The sequence below is a fragment of the Mercenaria mercenaria genome, chromosome 1, assembly GCF_021730395.1.
Source record: "Mercenaria mercenaria strain notata chromosome 1, MADL_Memer_1, whole genome shotgun sequence".
Taxonomy (NCBI): Eukaryota; Metazoa; Mollusca; class Bivalvia; order Venerida; family Veneridae; genus Mercenaria; species Mercenaria mercenaria.
Window position 1 is genome coordinate 14,204,987 of NC_069361.1, and position 27,176 is coordinate 14,232,162.

At 33.9% G+C, this 27,176-nt stretch overlaps 1 long non-coding RNA gene across 1 annotated transcript; it reads left to right on the forward strand.

Moving 5' to 3' along the window:
• The first annotated feature begins 5,141 nt into the window (after positions 1-5,141).
• Positions 5,142-11,670, forward strand: LOC128556169 (uncharacterized). Its single transcript, XR_008370470.1, has 2 exons — positions 5,142-5,244; positions 11,030-11,670. It is a non-coding gene; the product is annotated as an uncharacterized LOC128556169 (long non-coding RNA).
• Positions 11,671-27,176: the final 15,506 nt, after the last annotated feature.

The window sequence follows — 27,176 nt, forward strand, 5'->3', positions numbered from 1 at the left end:
GGATGCTTTAGTGGAAAATGTTGTAAAGAAATGAATACTAGCTAGAACGGACCTGGAGTGATGTATATTTCATATCACTAAAGTAACAGCCAGTCATTTGTTTTAGAACATGTTCACAGTACCTTGATGTGCACTGTTGTATTTGGCTTGTGTGAAATTTGCCAGGCTTGGATCCCACAAAATGCTTGTAGGTCAATAAATCCATCCACCGTATTCATGATCTTTGATGCACATGTTGAACTAGTCATAGTTTTCAGAGTTTTGCCTAAATGAACAATAAAATACCAACCTTTTTATACCTAAATATAAAATTCTGGACTTTTTTGTGTATTTCATATATGGTTTGGGACATAGTAAATTGTTCCATTCCGTAACTTATTTAAACCTTACATATCTATAAACGAAAGTTTCTATATTGCAAAAGATAAACAGCTTTATAACTATTAAACATCATACACCTTGGTTTTATAATATGTTCAGCTTAACTCTTATTTCCTACAGTAACTCCTTGCATATGACAACTATGCAGTTTTAGCAATCCTTTGGCAACCACCGCAATAAGCCTGAATGCCTTGAAGAATATTTCAACAACATCTGATGCAATGTCTTCCACAGCATCAGCTTCATATAAAATGTTAAATTGCATTTGTATTACATTAAGCAGAAAACAATTAAAGGACATAATTAAAGTGTATGTGTTCTCTTCAAATATAATTAAGTATTAATTGCTTCTAGGCAAGAAACATTTGGACTTCAGCAAACTTCTGGCACTTAACTGATTTCAAGGATGTAAGCGGTTATGTCAATTTATCACAATACTGATGGAATAGCTAGTTAACTTACAGTAATTGAATTTGCTTACCAACTGAAAGTAGTGGCCATTAATTTACTTTATCAAACTGTAAATTATCTTGCCAAAATTTCTCTAACAGGCATTCAAGAAGCAACAAAAGCAAACTGGTGCAATAAGATATAATGATAACTGTTTACTGAAACTGCTTTTTTTTCTGGAGAGTTTGCTTATAGTGATTGGCTGGTTCTACTCATTCTATAACAAATAAATAACAATCTGGAAAAATATTTACAGACAATTACTTGCTCCATTGCTTGTAAGAGGAAAAAAAATAATTTTAATAACTGTTTTACCAATATAATGTCACCCATCTGGTCTGGTTTCTGGGTAAATTAGTATTTAAGATAGAAAAATGGTAAATAAATGATACAAAAACATGCTTAATAAGAATGGTGCATTAGGGATGATTTTGCAAGGTGATATACCGGTAAATCTTAAAATCTGAAATAGCAAAATAAGATAAATTATGTTAAATCGACTTTCTAAATTAAAGTCTTAAGACTTTGATTATTTTTTGAATAATATTTGAACATTTCAGTGTAATGAAAATTGTACATGTGTTAATATTTTATGATTAATTCAGGATAATATCTGAACACTTCAGTGTTCTGAAATACTTTCTGGTTATATCTGAATAATTTCTTTACATCTCAGATAATACTTCAGAATAATTCAGACAGAATGATTCAGAAACTGTAATTTTTTTAATATTTACTGAAACAAGACTTGATGTTCAGAATAACTGTTCAAACATAATTCAGAAAGCAGTAATGTCTGAATATATCTGAAAACAGATGACAATCACATAACATTTTTTTTAATTCTAGTATTTCATAAATATATTCTCACTGCGAAAAAAAGTTGATATACGGGAGTGTACGGGATCCCGTATATTGCCCGTATATGGGAAGAAATACGGGAAAACTAAAATACGGGCGTGTACGGTGCTTGTATATTTAAAAGTCCGTATACTGATAAAATACGGATTTCCGTATACTATGAAATACGGAATTCTTAGTATACGATACCCCGTATATTGTTGAAATACGGGAAATTCTAAAAAGTGTTATTCTGATCGTACACAACACCGTATATTCCCGTATATGTCTGGTGTACGGGAATACATAAATCCGTATATTACGAGAATACGGGACGTATATTTCCCGTATATGTTTCATATACAACCCCGTATATTTCCCGTATATTCTGGATATACGGCATATGTATGGTGTGTATATTTCGAAAATACAGGGATTAAATTTCCCGTATATTCTTCGTATACAACTCCGTATATTTCCCGTATATGCCGGAAATACAGGATTTAAATAATTTGTATATTTCGAAAATACGGGACGTATATGTCCCGTATATGCTTGGTATACTACTCCGTATATTTCCCGTATATGCTAGAAATACGGGATTTAAATAATTTATATATTTTGAAAATACGGGACTTATATTTCCCGTATATTCTTTGTATACAACTCCGTATATTTCCCATATATTCTGGATATACGGGGTATGTATAGTTTATATATTTCGAAAATACAGGTTTTAAATTTCCCGTATATTCTTCGTATACAACTCCGTATATTTCCCGTATATGCCGGAAATACGGGATTTAAATAATTTGTATATTTTGAAAATACGGGACGTATATGTCCGTATATGCTTGGTATACAGCTCCGTATATTTCCCGTATATGCCGGAAATACGGAGTTTAAATAGTTTATATATTTCAAAAATCCGGGATACGCTATTTCAAAGGTCAAACGTTTTGCTTGTTTTCGAACTTGTACGTGTATGTAGAATGAATGCCAATATTGAAAGAAAGAAATGTTTAATACTAATATGACATGAACTGAAAAAAGCACTCACGGACCAAAACAGGTATAAATTTAAAATCAAACATGAATGAATCCATCATTTCATCTAGCGCGTTCTCGATTTATTTTAACATTTAATCTAAATAGCCCATTGAGAAAAGAAAAAGATTAATCAATTCATCCCTATTTATTGTAGTGATAAATACATCCGTGGATCATCGCCATTGTAAAAATCTAATGCAAGCATAAATTAACTCTTTTCCTGCACATTTCCAACGCTTGTGCATACAATGCAAATATTTATAGAAAAAAGAGGAACTCGTCCAAAGATTCGAACGAACGCCTTTCGTTCGATTTAATACAGTATCGTCTGCTACCGACCGAGAAGGTCTTTTTTGTGTGTGTGTTTTTTTTTTTGTTGGGATTAACCTTGCGCTGACACACTTATAGGTCCTTTAGCGACTTTCCTGTTTACTTGGTGGAGAAATACCCCAGGTGCCCTAACGTGCATTATTTCATCACGAGCGAGCACCTGCTTAATGTCTTCCTCACATGGAGAATTTTAACACTCTGAGTGAGGCTTGAACCCGCATCGGTGATGGGCAACTGGTTTGAAGTCGTCGATCTAAACCACTCGACCACGGAGACCCACTCCGGGTAGGTCGGACCTATAAACCAACATGTAGATAACATAGCATTTTGGTAATAAAGAAAGCACATAATCTACCGAAGTCATTCAGTTTAATATAATTCAAAGAGCTATAAAATATGTATATTATACATGTTTGTTCAATGTTCACTTTCAGCTGTTACTTAATTATAAATCATTAAGCGAAAAATATTTTCATATCCGTTGACTTTTGTTTCGAAGTAATTCTGCAGATGTTCTATGTATAGTACGGTGGCATAGCGAGGACATAGGAAATATTTTAGTTTTTCTGTGCGCACGTGTTAGCTACCACGTGCGTATGTGGTAATTCACACGTGTGCGGGTGATAACTATCACGTGCGCAAGTGACAGCACGTTATACATCTACATCTACAGCATACGAAACTCTGTCATCAGGTTGACCATTACGTTTCAGCTAGTGGCAGAAAAAGTAAAAAAAGCATGAAGATAAAAGATATGTATAATAGGAAAGATAGAAATAGTTAGATCAAAGAGAGAATGCATGAGGGGTAGTTCTCAGACTGCGTCGGTTCCTCAGCGTCAGACCAACCCGGCAAGCGTAGCGCCTAATGGGAATTCACCCAACCGGTACTGCTCCAACCATCATCGGTTCTTAAAACAGTCTGAGAAGGATAGCTGCTTATACTACCATGTGCCCATGTGATAACTAACACGTGCGCACGTGTTAGCTGATCAATGAAAACGCGTGAAAGATCTGCAATTTTTCTAAATGGATGTCTTTCATAAAGAAGTGTTATTCATAGTTAGCTGTAATTTATGAAGTAAGTGTTTCTTGTTTTTGAAAAAAGGCTGATATCTCGATTAGTTTTGTTTGTAATTTTTCACGTTCGCTCGTGTAAGCTAACAACTGCGAACGTGATAGCTATCACATGCGAACGTGTTAGCTAAGATAGTTATTACGTGCGCATGTGCTGATCAACACATTCGCACGTGGTATCTAACATTGCGAATGTGGTGCTAACACGTGTGCACGTGATAAATAAAATGTTTCTTATGTCCCCTCTAGTATACACTGTGGCAGACTATTTTATTTCTCGTGGATGTAGGGTCCTTTAGTATTGACCTACCACATGTGAATATTTCGTATATTTTCGTAAATTCATTTTCAATGTCCAAACATAAATAGCGATACAAATATTACATATATTATTCTTAGTTGATATTATACTGTCGCATGTACAGGTAGCTGAGCGGCAAAGCGTTTAGCTGCCAATATCAGGGTAGTGGGTTCGAGTTTTGGCCATACTTTTCCCCCTAAATTTTATTTGCAAACTTTCCAATTATTTGACAAACGCACCATGATATTTATGGTCCATTTATTAAAAGTTATCATATACACCCGTTGTAAAAAAGTCGATTATTTAAAATATTCTAGGCAAAAAGACACATTACCTGTCACAAGCGTACTAGAAAATAAATACTTTAAGAGAAAAAACCAAATTATAACGATAAAACAGGTAGCGATAACATCACATTACTTTACTTTAAAGAAATGATAACCGTGGTAACGTTGATTAACTGTATAAAATACAAATATTGCTTAAAATTAACGAAAACGCTCGAAAATATATTGGCAAAGATTAATGAGTGCCTTTCATTAAATAAAATGATATAAGCATTTACACTGATTTACCCATCTCCACGAAAATAATAAAATCTGTACAACTTTTTTATTGTACAAATTAGATGGGCTCATATAAAGCGGGATCTTGAAATTTCAATAGATAAAATTGAGGTATCCAATCCAGTGGGGAAACATCGGGCTTCGCGCGTCACGCTTCGCGTGTTCATACCTCGAGGCGATAACATCTGGCTCAAGTGACCGCACGCGTTAATCTGTATATTGCATATTTCAGAGGGAAAGGAAGTCACGAGTAAGTACTTATTTGATTTAATATGTTTTAATTTTTAATAAACTGATTTTTTTTTGTGACAAACCAGACCATGAATTATATTTCAATTAATCGGAAACACGGGTTGCTTTTTATTGCTTTAACAAATTCAGAAGCGTCAAAAAGGTCAGTTTAATTTTGTAATCTTAATATAAAAAAAGAAATTCAGAATAGCCGTTAAATAGTTCATTCATTCATTCATTCATTCATTTTTTTCACAACTCATCATTTAACTATTATTTCATTCATTCTTTCATCCAATAGTCTACAAGGATGTCAGTCACCAAAAGTTGATGTTGCAAGTGTTTGAAATAAAAAAAAAATATCGTGCAAAAATCATTTGATGAATATCATTGGGTTAAACGAGATTAAAGTTGCAAGGACAAAAACAACTCCAGATAGAAGTTTTATTTCGTAGAAGCTAGGTAGCCGAGGCTAGCTTTAAGAATGATTAAGGTACATTCATTCATTCGATCAAAACTGGAATCTCGGAAAAGCATTAATGAAGTTAATAATTACATTCTTTTATTTTTAGAAAATGGGTACCGTTAATATGACAAAATAACGCTTTTTTCTAGATGGCACTTTTGAAAAAAATTACAACATCTCTTGCCTCTATCTAGAGAGAAAATTTTTTTTCTGCGAAAATATCAGTTTTAAGAATTTTATAGTGACCTAAAATACATACATACTATAGATCTTTTGCATTACCAACTTTTAGTAACATCTTTAAAACTGATAAAGCGGGAGAGCTTTACCTAAGAACAAATAATCCAATTTGTCGATTTCCGTACTAAGTGTTGTTGTTGTAGTAACACGGGGTTCGGGGTGGGGTGAATCGATAACTAATAGCTTTGGTCATTTATAATTTTTTATCTTATGCATTTACAGGCGAACGGTTTACTAAACGATGTACTTGAATGAAGTTTAAATTAATATTAAAGTGAAATGCGGAACAAGTCGAGTATGTATATATTACGTTATTTATTGTCAAATAAAAGTAATATTTAGTAATATGAATATGGTGTCTAACATATTTAAAATCGTTACATATTATACATCTAAAACAAACATTTACTTTCAGGACCATACATGTACAAACAATAAGTAATTGCTCAGCTTAGTCTGTTATTTCAAATCGATTTTCAACGGACCATTATGACATTTTCACAAATTAAAGTTGACGATATTCCCGATTGACTGGTATTTTTTCAGTTCTCTGTTTTACTCCATTTTACAGCTGTAAATCTTCAAATATGACCACAAACGTCTTTTGTTTTCAGCAGGGCGCAAAATGATGTACTTAACAGGTTTTCTAAGTAGCGTTTCTATATACAACAAAAAAATACGGCTAAAATTGGTAGTGTGTTAAAATTATCTCTCCGATGATATATAATTTGTCAAGTTTAATTAGACGTCATATTGGAGGCCATTCTCATCCATCAGAGATTCGTCAAAATCCCGAGACGAACCGGTGAACCACAGTAGACCTTTGGTATGCGAGAATGATTGGAGGCAAACGATTTTGAACGCAAAACACTGACGTCGAGTTTCACCCAAAATTTTGCGAAAAGACGCCCATATTTATTGAAACTGCCCCATTGTTTTTTAACAATTTTGAAAAAGCATACATGATTTCATTCACTATCGATTCCAAAAATAAAAAAGGAGAAAAATGGTGGGGGTGGTCACCATTTAAGAATTCGATCTATTTACCATTGCGCTTCCCCTACCCCAGTAAAAATAATGATACCTTAAGTGTTTTCGTGAAATTTGGGCCAGGATCTTTACTGTTCGATATTCACTCAGTAAATGCAACTCTATTAACATGTCCATTACGATAACTTATTACTGTTAATTCTAAATTGGGCTGGGTAATAGTTTGTACTGATTCCTCCGTCTGTCATAAGATTTATGACATGAGTGCAAAAATCATGAAAGCTTAATCCTCGAGAGAAAGAAAAAAAGACGGTATAAAGGCAGAAGAAGGAAAGTGATATGTATATTACAATGCAAAAAGCATAAAACATAAGTACATAAATACCTATCACTTGTAGTAAGTGGGTTAACATATTTTTATGACCCAGCTTGAAACAACACTGACAGGATATTTCTTATCCCCAGGCAATATTGTAATACACAATGAAATTTAAAGTGTGATTAAACATTTGACACAATTAAATTATTTTATTTTTAATGTAACCGTATGCAATCTTGGGGTTAAAATAAATTTAAGAAATAACGCAATTTTAAAACGAATACTAAAAAAAGGCACTGGCCTCCAGATCGTCCGACAAGAACAGAAAAAATATATAATTGAGCCGTGCCATGGGAAAACCAACATAGTGTGGGTTTTCGACCAGCATGGATCGAGACCAACCTGCGCATCCGCGCAGTCTGCTCAGGATCCATGCTGTTCGCTAACAGTTTCTCTTATTCCAATAGGCTTTGAAAGCGAACAGCATGGATCCTGACCAGACTGCACGGATGCGCAGGCTGGTCTCGATCCATGCTGGTCGCAAACTCACTATGTTGGGTTTTTTTCTTATGGCACGGCATTATATTTTTTTAGATAATTATATGGAAATTAATGGTGTATATGCTACGTATACTGACAGGATATAATGTTGCGGAAACACATGAGAATTAGATGTTTTAACTATTTTTACGATAAAAAATGTATATTTAACGCGCATTAAACACTAAACCCTCCATTGCGTTATTGGTAACGACAGCGGAAAAACTTCTTTATGCCGCTGGGGTCAGTGTTCGTTTCCCGGCGCGACCAACTTTTTTTTTCTATATATGACTTTTTTTTAATAGTTCATAGAAACGAAAATTCCTATTTCAAGTTTCATAATAAGTTTCATAATGTGACAACTTCAGCTTAAAAGGTATCATTGATGAACTGATAATTCTGCTTTTTAATCGAACCTGCTTTCAACATTTTTCTCCGTAGATGTCATTTGTAGAATTTTATCGTCAAGTATATGCTGTGCATTTAAGGAATATTGATTAAGGAATATTAAAGCCGGTTTGCCTAGGGTCTATATATTTCGGAAAAAAAAAAACAAAAAAAAACAAAAAAACTGAGAACAATAGACATCTCGCGGGAAGGTCTATCTTTGCATGTCTACCGTTTTTCTGTTACTCTAGCCAGGCCTTTTCACATGCACGAATAGACATGCGCTCGTGCAAAACCAATCATTCTGAAAACAAAGTGGTTATTTGTTAGGAACGAAATCGAGTATGTCTGTAAATTCGATCTTCAAACATTCAATCAAACTAGTACCATTTCTTTCATTTTACCACAGATTAGACATGTATACACTGTTACATAATTATTATCGAATATTCGGCAACTCTAATATGAAATAATGTAAATTATATTGATACCCTGATATTATTTATTATATTTTAGTTAGGCTAATCTATGAGATTTGGATAATTTTAAATCCAGATTTACAGTGAGTTTTCTATTTTCATACTTTAATACAGGATTGCTGAATTAAAAACCGAGATGCATTATATTTATTTGAACATGAAGAGATGAGACGTTTATGATGAATATTTTAGTTGTCTAAGAATATTATACTGACCGCGAGATTGGAAATTCTGGAAACTCTTCAGATTGTTTAACCAAATATTAAAACGTTTAGAGGCAAATATATCGTTCAGAACTTGTTCAGTCACAAAGTTTAAAGAGATGTTTGAAAAATTAAATTAAAAAAAAAAGCTTAACAACGCGACTGTTATGCATTCTCATCCATCAGACTGATCGTAAGAGGCGACTAATAGGGTCTTAACACTTGGTTTTGCAGTAACTCTGTGATTCCAGCAGGTATGCAAATTTTGATTCCATACCTCTTGTTTTTATTTCGATGTAAATGAGATGTGGAACCAAAATTTGTAGTCCTGTTTGGCGCCATATAACCTATACTGTGTTGGTGCGCCGTAAAACCCAAATAAATAAATAAATAAATAAATAAATCATCCATCAGACGTTCGTCAAAATCCCGGGGAACCACGGTATACCTCTGGTATGCGAGAATGCTGTTATGTCACTCTGATATATTTTATCCAAACTGTACAAAAGATTTATTGTGCATTTTGAATAAGTTCTAACACGGAGGGTTGCGTTATGGCGGACAGGTTAAGGAACACTGATTTAGCACAGTTTACGTTAACGCTAGCGTTGGTTTAAATTATGCCGTGACTGTAGTTTTGACATTTTGGTAGGAATAAAATGGGGAAGTGTTATTTAGATCCAGTTACCGCACTTTATGTGCTTTTGAAGTTTTGTGACAGGTAAAATCTCTCTTGAAAAAAGTCTCTCCCGTACTTATGTTATTACTGTATGTCAGTTTGAAGACAATCCATCAAAATGAGGTGAGGATTGGCCGGACAACGTGTGACGGCACTATGAACACCATGCATTTTATATTAAATATAATTTGGGAGATAGATTTTAACGTAATATAACCATAAAATGCAAATAAAACCCCGTAGATAACTTGTATTAAATATCAACAGGCACATTTAATGATATCTAATTTCTTTTCGCGACGAAATGAGTATGGTGCGTTCTGACACTTAATGATGTCGTCATCCCTGCCCACATGTCGTTTTATTAGCTCATCTGATTTTTTGAAAAAAAAATGATGAGTTATTGTCATCACTTGAGCGGTTGTCGGCGTCGGCGTCGGCGTCTGCGTCGGCGTTGCCTGGTTAAGTTTTATGTTTAGGTCAGCTTTTCTCCTAAACTATCAAAGCTATTGCTTTGAAACTTGGAATACTTGTTCACCATCATAAGCTGACCCTGTATAGCAAGAAACATAACTCCATCTTGCTTTTTGCAAGATTTATGGCCCCTTTTGTACTTAGAAAATATCAGATTTCTTGGTTAAGTTTTATGTTTAGGTCAGCTTTTCTCCTAAACTATCAAAGCTATTGCTTTGAAACTTAGAATACTTGTTCACCATCATAAGCAGACCCTGTACATGAAGAAACATAACTCCATCTTGCTTTTTGCAAGAATTATTGCCCCTTTTGGACTTAGAAAATCAGTTTTCTTGGTTAAGTTTTATGTTTAGGTCAGCTTTTATCCTAAACTATCAAAGCTATTGCTTTAGAACTTGCAACACTTGTTCATCATCATAAGCTGACCCTGTACAGCAAGAAACATAACTCCATCCTGCTTTTTGCAAGATTTATGACCCCTTTTGGACTTAGAAAATATCAGATTTCTTGGTTAAGTTTTATGTTTAGGTCAACTTTTTCTCTTAAACTATCAAAGCTATTGCTTTGAAACTTGCAACACTTGTTCACCATCATAAGCTGACCCTGTACAGCAAGCAACATAACTCCATCCTGCTTTTTGCAATAATTATTGCCCCTTTTGGACTTAGAAAATCATTTTCTTGGTTGAGTATTATGTTTAAGTCAATTTTTCTCATAAACTATCAAAGCTATTGCTTTAAAACTTGCAACAGTTTTTCACCATCATAAGTGGACACTGTACTTGAAGAAACATATCTCTATCCTGCTTTTTGCAAGAATGATGGCCCTTTTTAGACTTAGAAAATCATGGGTAGGACAATATTTCTATTATACAAAAAAAATCAGATGAGCGTCAGCACCCGCAAGGCGGTGCTCTTGTTCATCATAATTTTCACATCATTTAATAGATATAATTATCAGTATCTATGAATTGCAAGATGAGTCCATTTTTGATAACTTTTAATGCGTGCATTTTTTTTTATTCCAGGTTGACACAAGAGTTGTTTACTGGAATCAGAAAACGGGATGACTATTTATTTTCACGATAGAGAATATGCTAATGTGTGAAGTTTCTACTAGTCTGATCAACAGATGCATGCAGACATACAGCCCGGATGAGCCATTCGTTCTCAATGACATTCGTAACAACAGATAAAAGCTTACACTTATTGAGATCAGGAAACAATATTTCCATGTGGTTCATCATTTGTAACCTGCTTACATATCGTGTTCCAGCACAGAACCAACATGCGTCTTTTTAAAGCGCTCGTTTTGAATACATCTTCAGACATTAGGAGGGGTGTACTGCTCTTCTTAGAAGACGGCAAATCGAAAAGCTTATAGCGGTAATCAACATTCATGGGAATAACGAAAGCATGTACAGACAGTAGTAAAAGAAGTAATACTCAACTGATTTGTTGAGTCAACGGCGCAGAATTAAATATGCGAATTGCTATTTTTTCAATTAGAAATGAACATAATAATATTAAGAAATGCTTGATGTTATTGATTACTCACATTTTAATTCTGCTTATTTCATTTGAACAAGAAATGAAAATGATTCATAATCGTTTGAAAAACTGATCTGAAAAAAGTATTTAAGTTGAATAAAATGTTAGTTTAATCCGACATGTCTCCAGTTAATAACAATATGAATTTTTTCTCATACCCTGTCTTTGTCTTGCTTTTTTCTAACATACCGTATTCTGCTATAGGTATCACTGACATTCATTTTGTCATCTTTTAGTGTGTGCCCATATACGAAATCAGTTCACATAAAAGAAAAATACGGGATTTGTATACTACACATAGTGCATATACGGGAAAAGTCTGGTAAATGTATCTTTTAGAAATACTGGTCCGCGAATTCCACGAATACGAAAACCAATTTCAGTCTAAATGTGACACAAATATGGAATCTGTATACTCTGCATATCTTGCATAAACGGGGGAAAACCTGGCCCGTATATCAAAAACTACAGGTTCGTATATCCCCGTATATCAGATGCAAATACATTCCGTATATGACACAAGTACGGGATCCGTATATTGCGTATATCATGCATATACGGGACTAGTCCGTAGCCCGTATAGTAAAAAATACAGTTTCGTATATTCCCCGTATATTGCGTATACCATGCATATACGGGACTAGTCCGTAGCCCGTATATCAAAAAATACAGTTTCGTATATGCCCCGTATATGACACAAGTACGGGATCCGTATACTTAGTATATCATGCGTATACGGAAAAAATCCGAAGCCCGTATATTAGAAAATACAGGCCCGTATATGCCCCATATATTAGATGCAATCACAGTCCGTATATGACAAAAATACGGGATCCGTATACTACGTATATTCGGAATATACAGGCTCGTATACGTGTTCCGTATATTCTAAAATACGGAAAGTATACGGGAAAAAAATCTCAACACCCTTCGAATACATGAAAATGAAACTTATGTTAAAGCAGGACACGAATAAACACCATTTCTAGGGATTTTTTTTAAAAGTTCGTATATTGCATATATACGGGAAATATACATTTATGTATATTCGGCGTATACGGGATCCCGTATATGCATGACAAATATACGGACTTCCCGTATACTAGATGTTCCGAATACGGGATCGTATATTAGGTCCGTATATTTGTAATATACATCCCGTATACTCCCGTATTTTGGAAATATACGGGACCGTACACTCCCGTATATTGACCCTTTTTTCGCAGTGTCTGTCAGTGTCGCCACTTTAAAACAACCAACATTTTATAATAATTCACCCAAAATATTACAACTATAAATCTGAACCTTTCAAACTTCAATATGCTGCCACAACAACCAGCCAGAACATTTCATACAAGTATCTGTGATATTTAGTACTGATACTTGACTGGAAAAATAGATATCATATTATTCTGTGATATTTAGTACTGATACTTGACTGGAAAAATACTACAAATGTTCAGACATGTTTCAGCATATGTTAACACATGTTCCAGAATTGTTTAAAACAACATTCTGAAATAAAACATATAAGGCTATTTACATCACAATCCACATGTTATTTGAAAAAAAAAGCATAAGACTATTTCCATAACATTCTATTCTTGGAGGACTGCTAGGCAGTGTTTTCTATATTTAGTGTGTTATTCTCTGTAAAGTATTAATCTCGTTGTTAGGTTTACCACTGTTTTGTTAAAAATGGTTGTTTGATAGTTTTGCTGTAGTTTTAAGATAAATTTGTTAGGCAAAATGCTGGCAAACTGTTCTATGATGAACTCTTGTACAAAATCCCTGTTAATCTGAATCAATGCTGAAGTGGGCCATGAAGTCATGAAACTTAAATTTCACTGTTTTATGTGAAAATAATAATTAACTTATACTAAATACAGTTGTTGAATTGTGGATTTTAATTAGAAATTCTAATATGCAGTCTGCAATATTTCAAACAATTATCTGCATAATTGCTGAATATTTGCTGAAGCTGTTTAATTTCAATAATTTTTCAGACAGTTTTAATTCAGACATTCAGACATTTTCAACAAGTGTTCAGACAGCAATGATATATTTATGTAGATGCTATTTCTACTGTTTGTGTAAACTGAGACCCAGAGTTTCAACAAGTTGATGTGCAAACTGATATTTGACATAATCTGAGCTCTCTTGAAAATGATTCATATAAATTCAAACTTGTGTTATTTTGGAAATTGCCAGACAATCCATCAATGTAATTACTGAAATCTTAAATAAAAGATGTCATAAATTATGTAGGAAGCCATATTTTATATCTTATATCAGCCGCCTGTCTATAAACTGATAACTTTTCTGTAAAAATATGCATTTTATCAGGAACATATTTCCATGTTTCTTTGAATTTAAGATAAAACAGCATGGTTTTAAAGTGCATGTTAAAACAAGTGGTAAGATATGTGTTGGATGTAGTCAGAAAGTCTTATTATATACTGTCCTGTATGTTTTGATTTGAGCCGTGCCATGGGAAAACCAACATAGTGGGTGTGCGACCAGCATGGATCCAGACCAGCCTGCGCATCTGCGCAGTCTGGTCAGGCTCCATGCTGTTCGCTTTTAAAGCCTATTGGAATTGGAGAAACTGTTAGCGAACAGCATGGATCCTGACCAGACTGCGCGGATGCGCAGGCTGGTCTGAATCCATGCTGGTCGCAAACCCACTATGTTGGTTTTCTCATGGCACGGCTCATTTGTTGATAATAATTTTTTTAGTTTACTTCATCGCTATGATCTTTCTTTTCTCTCTCACTCATGTGAATGTAATCTATTTGCTTTATGATTTGTTTCTGCTACATCTTAAAATCTTGATTCCCTGGTGCAAGATTATGACAGATAGTTTAACTGCTGTTCTTGCTGTGCTATGAGTGCAGAAACAGGTTTGGTAAAAGAATCAACATAAAATAAGATATTTTAGACAGATATTGTATGAAAAAGGGATATAGTATGTTTGCATTTTATTGTTATTTTAGTCTCTGAAAAGAAGGTACCATGAAAGGGATTTAAAATCAGAAGATATACAAGTGTTTTAAATATGCTATGTCAGAAAAGGGTTAAAGGTTGTTTCGTCTGGCAATATATTTCTGTCTTTGTTATTGATCTCTATGTCAATATCTGCAAGGTCCTGTATGCCAGTATCTGCCAGAACCTCTATATCAATATCTACAAGGACCTCTATATCAATATCTGCAAGGGCCTTTATGTCAATATCTGCAAGAGCTTAAATGTCAATATCTGCAAAGGCCTGTATGTCAATATATGCAATGACCTGTATGCCAGTATTTGCAAATATCTGCAAGAACCTCTATATCAATATCTGCAAGGACCTTTATGTCAATATCTGTAACAACCTCTATATCAATATCTACAAGGGCCTGTATGTCAATACCTGAAAGGTCATGTATGTCAGTATCTGCAAGAACCACTATATCAATATCTGCAAGGGCCTGTATGTCAATATCTGCTAAGGCCCGTGTGTCAGTATCTGCAAAGGCCTGTATGTCAAGATCTGTAAGAACCTTTATGTCAATATCTGCAAGAACCTCTATGTCAATATCTGCAAGAACCTTTATGTCAGTAGTCAATATCTGCAGAACCTCTATGTCAATATCTGCAAGAACCTCTATATCAATATCTGCAAGGGCCTTTATGTCAATATCTGTAACAACCTCTATATCAATATCTACAAGGGCCTGTTTGTCAATATCTGCAAGAACCTCATTGTCAGTAGTCAATATCTGCAAGAACCTCTATATCAATATCTGCAAGAACCTCTATATCAATATCTGCAAGGGCCTTTATGTCAATATCTGTAACAACCTCTATATCAATATCTACAAGGGCCTGTTTGTCAATATCTGCAAGGTCCTGTATGTCAATATCTGCAAGAACCACTATATCAATATCTGCAAGGACCTGTATGTCAATATCTACAAAGGCCTGTGTGTCAATATCTGCAAAGCCTGTATGCCAAGATCTGTAAGAACTTTTACGTCAATATCTGCAAAAACCTCTATGTCAAGATCTGCAAGAACATCTATATCAATATCTGCAAGAACATCTATATCAATATCTGCAAGGATCTGTATGTCAATATCTGCAAAGGCCTGTGTGTCAATATCTACAAAGGCCTGTGTGTCAATATCTGCAAAGGCCTGTGTGTCAATATCTGCAAAGGCCTGTGTGTCAATATCTGCAAGAACCTCTATGTCAATATCTGCAAGAACATTTATATCAATACCTGCAAGGACCTGTATGTCAGTATCTGTAAAGGCCTGTGTGTCAATATTTGCAAAGGCCTGTATGTCAATATCTGTAAAGGCCTGTGTGTCAATATCTACAAAGGCCTGTATGTCAATATCTGCAAAGGCCTGTGTGTCAATATCTACAAAGGCCTGTATGTCAATATCTGCAAAGGCCTGTGTGTCAATATCTGCAAGAACCTCTATGTCAATATCAGTAAGAACCTGTACGACCTCTATGCCAATATCTGCAAGAACATCTATATCAATATCTGCTAGGACCTGAATGTCAATATCTGCAAGAACCTATTTGTCAATATCTGCAAGAACATCTATATCAATACCTGCAAGGGCCTGTATGTCAATATCTGCAAGAACCACTATATTTAAATCTGCAAGGATAGGTGTGTTAATATCTACAAAGGCCTGTGTGTCAATATCTGCAAAGGTCTATATGTCAAGATCTGTAAGAACCTCTATGTCAATATCTGCAAGGATCTCTATGTCAATATCTGCAAGAACATCTATATCAATATCTGCAAGAAGCTCTATATCAATATCTGCAAGGACCTGTATGTCAATATCTACAAAGGCCTGTGTGTCAATATCTGCAAAGGCCTGTATGTCAAGATCTGTAAGAAACTCTATGTCAATATCTGCAAGGAACTCTATGTCAGTATCTGCAAGAACATCTATATCAATATTTGCAAGAACCTCTTTATCAATATCTGCAAGGACCTGTATGTCAATATCTGCAAAGGCCTGTGTGTCAATATCTACAAAGGCCTGTGTGTCAATATCTGCAAAGGCCTGTGTGTCAATATCTGCAAGAACCTCTATGTCAGTATCTTTAAGAACCTGTATGAACCGCTATGCCAATATCTGCAAAAACATCTATATCAATATCTGCAAGGCCCTTTATGTCAATATCAGTAAAGGCCTGTGTGTCAATATCTACAAAGACCTGTATGTCAATATCTGCAAAGGCCTGTGTGTCAATATCTGCAAAGGCCTGTATGTCAATATCTGCAAAGGCCTGTATGTCAATATCTGCACAGGCCTCTATGTCAATATCTGCAAGAACCTCTTTGTCAATATCTGTAAGAACCTGTACGAACCGCTATGCCAATATCTGCAAAAACATTCAAATCAATATCTGCAAGGGCCTGAATGTCAATATCTGCAAGAAACTCTATGTCAATATCTCCAAGGGCCTGTATGTCAATATCTGCAAGAACATCTATATTAATATATGTAAGGGCCTGTATGTCAATATCTGCAATAACCTCTCTGTCAATATATGTAGCAACCTGTAAACCTCTATGTCAATATCTGCAAAAGTATGTGTGTCAATATCTACAAAGGTCTGTGTGTATGTCAAGATCTGTAAGAACTCTCAATATTTGCAAGAACCTCTATGTCAATATCTGCAAGAACATCTATATCAATCTGCAAGATTATCTATATCAATATATGCAAGGACCTGTATGTCATTATCTGCAAGGGCCTTTATGTCAACATCTGCAAGAACCTCAATATCAATATCTGCAAGGACCTGTATGTCAATATCTGCAAAAGCCTGTGTGTCAATATCTACAAAGGCCAGTGTGTCAATATCTGTAGAGGCCTGTATGTCAATATCTGCAAGAACCTCTATGTCAATATCTGCAAGGGCCTGTCTGTCAATATCTGCAAGAACATCTATATCAATATCTGCAAGGGCCTGTATGTCAATATCTGCAAGGACCTGTATGTCAATATCTGCAAGAACCTCTATGACAATATCTGCAAAGGTCTGTCTGTCAATATCTGCAAGAACATCTATGTCAGTATCTGTAAAGGCTTATATGTCAATATCTGCAAAGGCCTGTATGTCAATATATGCAAGGACCTGTATGTCAATATCTGCAAGGGCCTTTATGTCAATATCTGCAAGAACCTGTATGTCAATATCTGCAAGAGCATCTACATCAATATATGCATGGATCTGTATGTCAATATCTGGAAGGGCCTTTATGTCAATATATGCAAGAACCTGTATGTAAATATCTACAAAGGATTGTGTGTTAATATCTGCAAAGGCCTGTATGTCAAGATTTGTAAGAACCTCCATGTCAATATCTGCAAGAACCTCTATGTCAATATCTGCAAGACCTGTATGTCAATATCTGCAATGGCATGTGTGTTAATATTTGCAAAGGCCCATTTGTCAAGATCTGTAAGGAACTCTATGTCAAGATCTGCAAGAGCCTCTATGTCAATGTTTGCTGGGGCCTGTGTGTCAGTATGAACAAAGGACTGTATGTCATTATCTGCAATAACCTCTATGTCAATATCTACAAGAGCCTTTATGTAAATATCTGCAAGAGTCTCTATGTCAATATCTGCAAAGGCCTATATGTCAATATCTGCAATGGTCTTTATGTCAATATCTGCAAGGGCCTGTATGTCAATATCTGCAAAGGCCTGTATGTCAATATCTGCAAGAGCATCTATATCAATATATGCAAGGACCTGTATGTCAATATCCGAAAGGCCTGTATGTCAATATCTGCAAGTGCCTCTTTGTCAGTATCTACAACATCCTCTGTGTAAATACCTGCAACAGCCTCTGTGTGAATACCTGTAAGGGTCTCTATCTTAATTGTTCACACATTTAACATTGTGGGAGTGAAATAAAGCAATTACATAATTTTGGTATAACACTAGTGTAATAAAGCTTTGACATTGATGCCGTTTTAACTATAGCAAACATTGGTCAAATTGACTTGATCTATAATAGGTACAGAAAGAATAAGTTTTGATTGTTCAGTAGGAAAAGCTAACATAATGATAAAAAATAATATTACATTTGTGTTTTTCAACAATGAATTTATCAAATTTGAATGCTTGGCCAACCCTTGATTTCATTCAACTCATTTAATGATATGCAATAGTCATTGTTCACTAAAATTTTTCATCTTGAGGTATTTACTTCATATGTACAAAATCCTCATCAAATGTATATAACTTTACTAAATGTATAAATCAACAGTGTGTGTAGAACTATATTCATAACTAAATGTCATTAAGTAAAAGAACTTCCAGTGTTTGAGCAGATGTACACATTCATATTATGTTTAGCAAAAAATAAATAGTGTGTACTCTTCTAATGCATAGTACTGATAATACAAATGAACTTGATAGTTTTATATTTACATAAACAATAGTAGCAACTGTTCATGATTTCAATTACAAAATTTAGGTCTAATAAACCTTTAATAAATTCAAAATGAAAATTTTTGAGACACTCATGCAATATCCTCTATACCTGCATCAGCCAATATCTGCCACAGCCCCTACCTGAAAGGGCCTCTATATCAATATCTGCAAGGTTTTCTATCAGAATTATATCTTTCTCAATGGTACAATAAAAGATTTGCTTTTTTGTTAGGTAGCACTTGTGTTGCTGTTGAAAAACGAATTGCTAGATTACCATGAACATGTGAACTTTTCCCCTGGATTACTCTTATTGTTATTCAATATATATACCTACCTTGTTATTCAATATACATACCTACCTTGTTATTCAATATACATACCTACCTTGTTATTCAATATATATACCTACCTTGTTATTCAATATACATACCTACCTTGTTATTCAATATACATACCTACCTTGTTATTCAATATATATACCAACCTACCTTGTTATTCAATATACATACCTACCTTGTTATTCAATATATATACCAACCTACCTTGTTATTCAATATACATACCTACCTTGTTATTCAATATATATACCTACCTACCTTGTTATTCAATATACATACATACCTTGTTATTCAATATACATACCTACCTTGTTATTCAATATACATACATGTACCTACCTTGAAAGTGGCTAAAGGACTTTTACCTCCATCAATAGAATACTTGTCAATGAGTGATGACATTGACCTTGACATCATTTTAGTCAGCAGTATCCTGATGAGGTTTAACAATTATTTTTCTTGGTTGAATAATTTCAATCATTTGTGGCATTTGGCCACATTTGTGTAATATAGTACATGTATATATATATGCGGTGAAAGCTTAACTGGAAAGGTAGAAGATACATATACTCATCTATATGAGATACTGAATGTTTTCATTACATTTTACATTTTTTATTGTATGAATTTATTCACAGGGAAAAATGTATCATAGGGAGAATTTTATGACAACCTGTCAGAAAAACCTTGTTGATCATCTGATAGATGAGATCAGAAAAACAGCAAGCCTCCTCATGGCTTATCAGTAAATCCATGGATATCCACTTTTACTTCCTCCATTACCCAATTTCTTCTTTTTCATTTTTGCTGTGAACTTCACAAGTGCATCCATTCATTTTGATAAAGGTAGCTTTTACTTCTTCTGTAATTTTATCAATTTTTGTTTGCCTGTTTGATTATGACCTTATGTTAAAAGTTAAGTCAGGTACTAAATTATTTGTTCTCTTTTCTTTTTCATATTAAATTAAGATCAAATAACATTTATCCCCTTCTTGAAGTTCTTTGGCTTTACTGATCTAAAGAGAGATGAAAAAATCAAAATATCCTACCATATCATTCTGTATATAAAACATTTTCTGTAGCTCTTGGAACCATTTCTTTGGTTTCTTTGCATACAAGCAGTTTATTTGTACAGTGGAGTAAGATAATAGACATACAGGCATCAGTTTTGAGAGACAAATATAAAGATTCAAATCATTTTGTTTACAAAACAATATTCAATAACTGATGAAAATGCACCCATCTGAATACCTCTACTGGTTATTTATACTAATTCAAGCTTACCAAATGCACTCCTCAGATGGACAATTAACCTAATCTTTGTGTCTGTCTGCATGACTATCAGTAACTAACTCCAGCAAGATCTAATTTCTGACTTGATAAATTACTCAATTATTTTCAATTTAATTTGATCTCCCTCTTAATAATTGTGAAGGATGTAATATGTTTATCAGTTACGGTCTTGATTCCACTGAGTTTGGTAAGATTAAATCACTATGAAAAATGCTGGAGCCCAAATAACTGATGAAGTTCCCAGGAAAATTAGAAAATAAATTCAACAGAAAAAATTTATCCCTTGTGGTCCGTGTTTAATTGTATTTCATCTTCAGATAAAAATACAGTTCCTGATTTTTAATTATTTTTAATTTCCTAAAATTGAGGGGAAAATAATTAGTTTTGACGGTTAAATTTTGTTCTTTACTGTCTGAAAAAAAAAGTTCTGGACCAGTTTTGAAAGATTTTTTTGCACAATGCCATTCTGTGCATGCTTTTTGTGAATGACGCTAGATGCATACACAGCAGTCACTCATGACATTACTGCACCAATGTTGTTTATACAAAAATAAATGCATTTTTCTTTCTATATAAAACATAATAATGAATGGAAATATTTTTTTCAAGACAGCAGTATTGTGTGGAGTGGTCTGCCATTGGATGACACAACATAGTGAATCCTTTTAAAAGGAAATGCTTGCCTGGTTTTGCAATCTAGGAACTATATTAAGAACTGCAAGTATCAAAACAAAAACAGCTTGCATAAAACCAAAAACATTGTGGAAAAGCATCAATACATTTATAGTCCAAATGAGGTTTTCCTTTATTACTATTTAAATCCGACAAAACCAGAAGTAGTCAACTTCTATGTCTTTTCCGCAAACATGACTAAGCGGTGAAAACATGCACAACATAAGCGCAGAAACTGGCAGCAAATTTTCCTGTGAGATACACAATTGGCAGATTACATCATTTCAGGGGTGTTACTGTGACAGGAATAAATGTCCATAAATTCTTTATAATAGTAACTAAAATAATTATGTAAAGTCAGAAATAAAACAATTTTCATTTTCAAAAAAATCTTAATATATGTAATTGATTTACATTTTGTTATCACATTATTGTTTGTGAAGCACCCTCAAATTGATAATAGACTGTCGATCATAAAACGCAATCACCCATTGGACTGAAGCATGTACGTGTGACCAATCTGTAGACTCCATCCTGCCGCTTGGTTATATTCTGCTTCCCGGCTTCTTGTAGTAGACACAACCACATTTGGGGAGGCAAAATAACAATATAAGCCAAAAATATCAGTATGCTAACTAAATTTGAATCCATAGTAACTGTAACTATCAGATTTTCTGATACTCTTACAATTACAAAACTGACAAGAGAATGTAAGGGAAGCCATTATGCAAAATTAATAGCAATCCTATCTATCTATCATGTTTCTGACAGCAACCCTTGCTTTCATTTAGAATTTGTAAATTCAGCAAATATTTCTGTCTATGTCAGATTTATTTTCATATGTTATCAGAAGGTAATTATGTTAGACTAAATGGATCAGGCAGGGAATTACTATTATCTATATCGATACATGACATGTAATTATGGTTAGGTAATATATAAGGCACTGTACAAGGTGTTAGGCAACATCAGCAGATATCAAGTCCAGCTAAATCTATCTGTACATGGATTGGCTGACACATGTTTCATAAAATGCTTCGACTAAATCAAACTGCTGCTGAACCTAGAATGTGGTTTTTCTTGTATGTCCACAATCTTTCTTCCTTTGCTTGTGCCCTTTCTCAAAAGCATCATGCTGTCTTTTTCTCAACTGCATTTCAGTACCTAAGTGTTTGTAGCATAGCCATCAAAATCTGCATGCTCCTATCTCATGCTAGATAAAATGGCAACATTAGAAATTAATGTCTGCAAGAAACATTGAAGGAAGTGGAAAGGAGTACTTTCAGAAAGTTTTATTTTATAAAGGGCAACTTTCTTATAGAAAAGATAACATCCCTGTTTCTTTTTCTGTTCTTTATGGTAATACAAGTCTGTGAAAGTCTGATATTGTAGAAATCACCTTTTTTAAGTATATGGATTTTATATTAAATAAAGAACAGCTGGATTTTGTAGTGTTCAATATTTTCACCACACTTGGTCCGAGACAGAAACTTTACTACATCAGTCTCTCTAAGGACAAAGACAAGAAAGGCCTTTATTTTAAACATATCCATGTATTTTGTTGGGTCCTTAATGGCATTTTCTCGTTGCAACGCATTGAGTACATGCAATGTACGATTTGTTAGGGTTTTGTTTTAATATATATTTCATAAACATGCAATGCATGCATATCGTGCCTTATGTTACCATCACATATTTCAGCTGGTACATATACCTTATTACACTCCCCTGGGACTCAGAGATGAAGTCTGAGGTTTGTTGCACCATCAACTCAGGTGTATCTTCTACATTGATATTTTAACCTGCTGACCATTCCAAGGTTATGCTTCATATAATGTCTTTTTGCCTTTGTGATCCATTTGTTTTTTCACCACATACCTACACAATACAGGGTTTTTCGGCATTTATAAGCTACTAGTTACCTCTTTTTCTTTTTCCTTGCCTATCATTTGCACTGTATATATAAGAAATGAAACTGATAAAGGTTAGACCTTTGTAATGTTCTACAGTAGACTTATTTTTTGTAGCTTTAATACAAAAAGACGCTGCAAAATGAGCAAAAAGAAACATTTATTTGTTATGCCAGCTTGATTAATAAAATGATTAAATGAATTTTAGACTTTTTTATTTTTATTCAGACCGTATTTAGATTTCATCAAAGTTTAGTAAAACAAAGATTTATGATAAGCAAGTGAGCACTGAAATTCACTCTATACCTGAAACATTTTGTGCAGTGAACCTTATATTCCCAGAAACCTTATAAATTATGCTTACACTAAAAAATTTAACAATGTAAGTGCAGATATTTTTTATTGTAAACAGAGAAATTCAACCATGAATGTTCAGATGGCAGTCTACAAGACAAATATTACAGAACTGCTTTCACGCCCTATTATACAAATATTTCACCATGATAAAAATGAAACTGAAGAACTATTACAGCTTTCAGGAGCAGAAGAGGATTTCAATTAGTAAACTTGTAAGTGCTTGGCTGGAGATTAATTAAAATCATATGAAATAATTATTATAGACCATAAGCTAACCTTTGATCATGTTAAGCTCAAACAGTGTTATTGAATTTTTGACAGATATTCTAATAATGTTTTATGCATGGATTGATTATAGACTGATACTGTTGCTTTAATATACAATTATTTCCAGTGGTTTGTGAACATAAAAAATATTTTCTACTCTGTCACCTTTTAATTATTGTGCCATCAAGCGGCAAATAAAATGGAACATGCTGTGCAAATTATTTTGTTATTATAGATAAAACACAATGATTTGATTTGATCTGGTTCTGTTATATTCCCAGTCTGCATGCTGTGTATACTATATACAATATTGTGCTGTATAAATACCTAGACTAGCTGCTAGACTGATAATAAGAATATTAAATTTTCACAAAATTTCAACTGCAATTTTTCTTTTATTTTATATATTAAATAGTGACAAATGCCAGTCTATTTTAGAGATTTTCTCAGAGAACTGATTTTAATATTATCATGATATTGTACAATATTGTACATATGATATAAACTGGCTATATTCTCAATTTTGAAATTAAAAATTTAATATATAATATATCATAGTCTAGGAGCTAGTCTATACAATATGTTATAAGACACCATTATTTGGATTCAAATTCACCTATCTGAAAATCTACAGTTGTTATTTGCTTTTATCATTCTATTATGATATAGAAAGTATTTAAACAACGTTTCATTTTCATAAACAAGCTGTAAAACCTCTGCCATCAGTATGCTCTAAAACCTCTGCTGTCAGTATGCTCTAAAACCTCTGCTGTCAGTGTGCTCTAAAACTTCTGCTGTGAGTATGCTCTTAAACCTCTGCTGTGAGTATGCTCTAAAACCTCTGCTGTCAGTATGCTCTAAAACCTCTTCTGTGAGTATGCTCTAAAACCTCTGCTGTCAGTATGCTCTAAAACCTCTGCTGTCAGTGTGCTCTAAAACCTCTGCTGTCAGTATGCTCTAAAACTTCTACTGTCAGTATGCTCTAAAACCTCTTAATAGTGGTGCCCCCCTATGTACCATGTTAAAAGAAAACACGGATAAAATGCCATGTTCCAGGAAAACAATGATTTGAAATGCGAATTGTCAATGTCATGTTGTTCTCATAGTACATCACAGGGTAAGCAAATGACATATTTCCTGTAGTGTTAACCCAGTTTCCTATAGTGTATTGCATCATTAAAACTGATTATTTTTTAAATATATATTACATCTTCTCTTCAGGCAGTTTTTCCCCATCACTGCATTTGTTTGACATTGATGTGAGGTGAGACTTGGAAGATATCTTCTTTATGGCCATAATTATTATTGAGTCTCTGTTGTAAAGGTTATGCCTCATTTTTCATGTCTTCATTATTGTATTGTATTGAACATTCTTGTACCAGGTCCAAATTGCTGAGGAGGTAATTTGGATGACACCTGCCAAGGGGGCAATTATCCCACTGAAGTAATATAATTTGGGGTCTCTCATTAGAAGTTCTAGAAGAATAGAGAACTATTCTAGGCTTGCAAAGATTTTGTATTATATTCAATTCCCGAAATGCGTTCTCTTATGAAAAATATAAATTATGATGCTGAGTGAATTATGTTTTGCACAGCTATATTTCTAAATCGTAACTCTTTCATTATGATACATGCTGTAGATCATACTCTTAACTTTCAAGAAATGGAAGTTTTACTTCAATGTCACAATGGCAATAATGTAAGAACAGATATATTCACCAGAGTGAATACCCCCATATCACAAAGCAGGCCAACCAAAAAACAGTATTTGTTTCAGAAAGATATAGTAGATTGCTGTTTCAAATACCAAACAAGTACATTTTAATTATATGCAAAATATAACTAGAAATGTGTCACCAACACAGATGCCCCTGCAACATGAGAAAGGTCACAGGCATGGTACTGCTCACAAACTAAAAGAAGGACCCTTGGCCCTATTCATTTACAAAAAAAATATTGTAGGAAAACCAGAAAATTTAGTATTCTGTATATGTAGTGAAAATTGGCTAAGTTCAACCAAGGACTGTGACCTTGACCTTTGAGGTAGTGAAATGGCTTTTGCGCATGACACTTCATCTGTCCATGCCTATCATTTGTGTGAAGTTATTCTGAAATCTGACCATGCATGTCAAAGTTATGGCCTGGACATGACCACCACCCTTTCCGGAACACACAAACAAAAACACACACGGACATGGGTAACACTATATGCCCCCCCCTCATAGTAGCTAAAAGGGTGATGGTGTTGGGGAAAGAGGAAAAAATCAAGACTGAATACTGAACATGGAAAGACACCCTCCAAAAACTTGGTCTCCCTATACCGCAAACCACAGCAGTGCAAATAAGCACATACAAAAGACAAACACAAACAATTAACAGACACAGACACAAATCAAATAAACAGATAAGCAAAAAAAACAACAGTAATTTCTTTGTTGTTTCACAGCAAATGTAATTATGTGTTTCAAATTTGTAAATCAATAGACAGAGATGAGAAACTGAGAAAAATCCTCAGTGTTTTTAATTCCTCTAAGACAGAAAACATCTTGAATGATAAAGAGATTTAATTATTAAATTCTTGTTGATTGGTACTGCACATGAACATTTTTTTTCATCACAGAGTACTTTTTGTCATGCAAAAAACACCAAGTATTTCGAACATACGTGCATCAAGTATCTCTTACTTCATTTGTTTGTGCCTTTATCATACCATAACAAAATAACATTCCATCATTTCAAGCCTTTTGTTTGACATTTGATTATTCTATTAAGCTGATTTTGATCTAATTTGCTAGTAAACAAAGCAATTCTTTTTCAAATTACTTTCTGTCATACAAAAATATCCTGAAACAAGAGTCATAGTGATTATTATGTTCATGTAAATAAAATACCATAATGTAACAAGTGACATCTTCACCACAAACAAGAGATTACTTCTGAAAAAAAAGGCAAGGACAGTGGTCTTTTTGTTGTCACAAGCTGAAAATGCAGAAACTCTGCACAATAACAAAATTTTCCTAAGTCTTTGTTACCCATAAGGTTTACTACACCATTATGGTTTACTACATCCCTATGGTTTACTACACTGTTAAGGTTTATTACACACAAAAGATTTACTACACTGTTAAGGTTTATTACACACAAAAGATTTACTACACTGTTAAGGTTTACTACACACAAAAGATTTACTACACTGTTAAGGTTTACTACACACAAAAAGTTTACTACACTGTTAAGGTTTACTACACACAAAAGATTTACTACACTGTTAAGGTTTACTACACACAAAAAGTTTACTACATGTAAGTTATACACACAAAA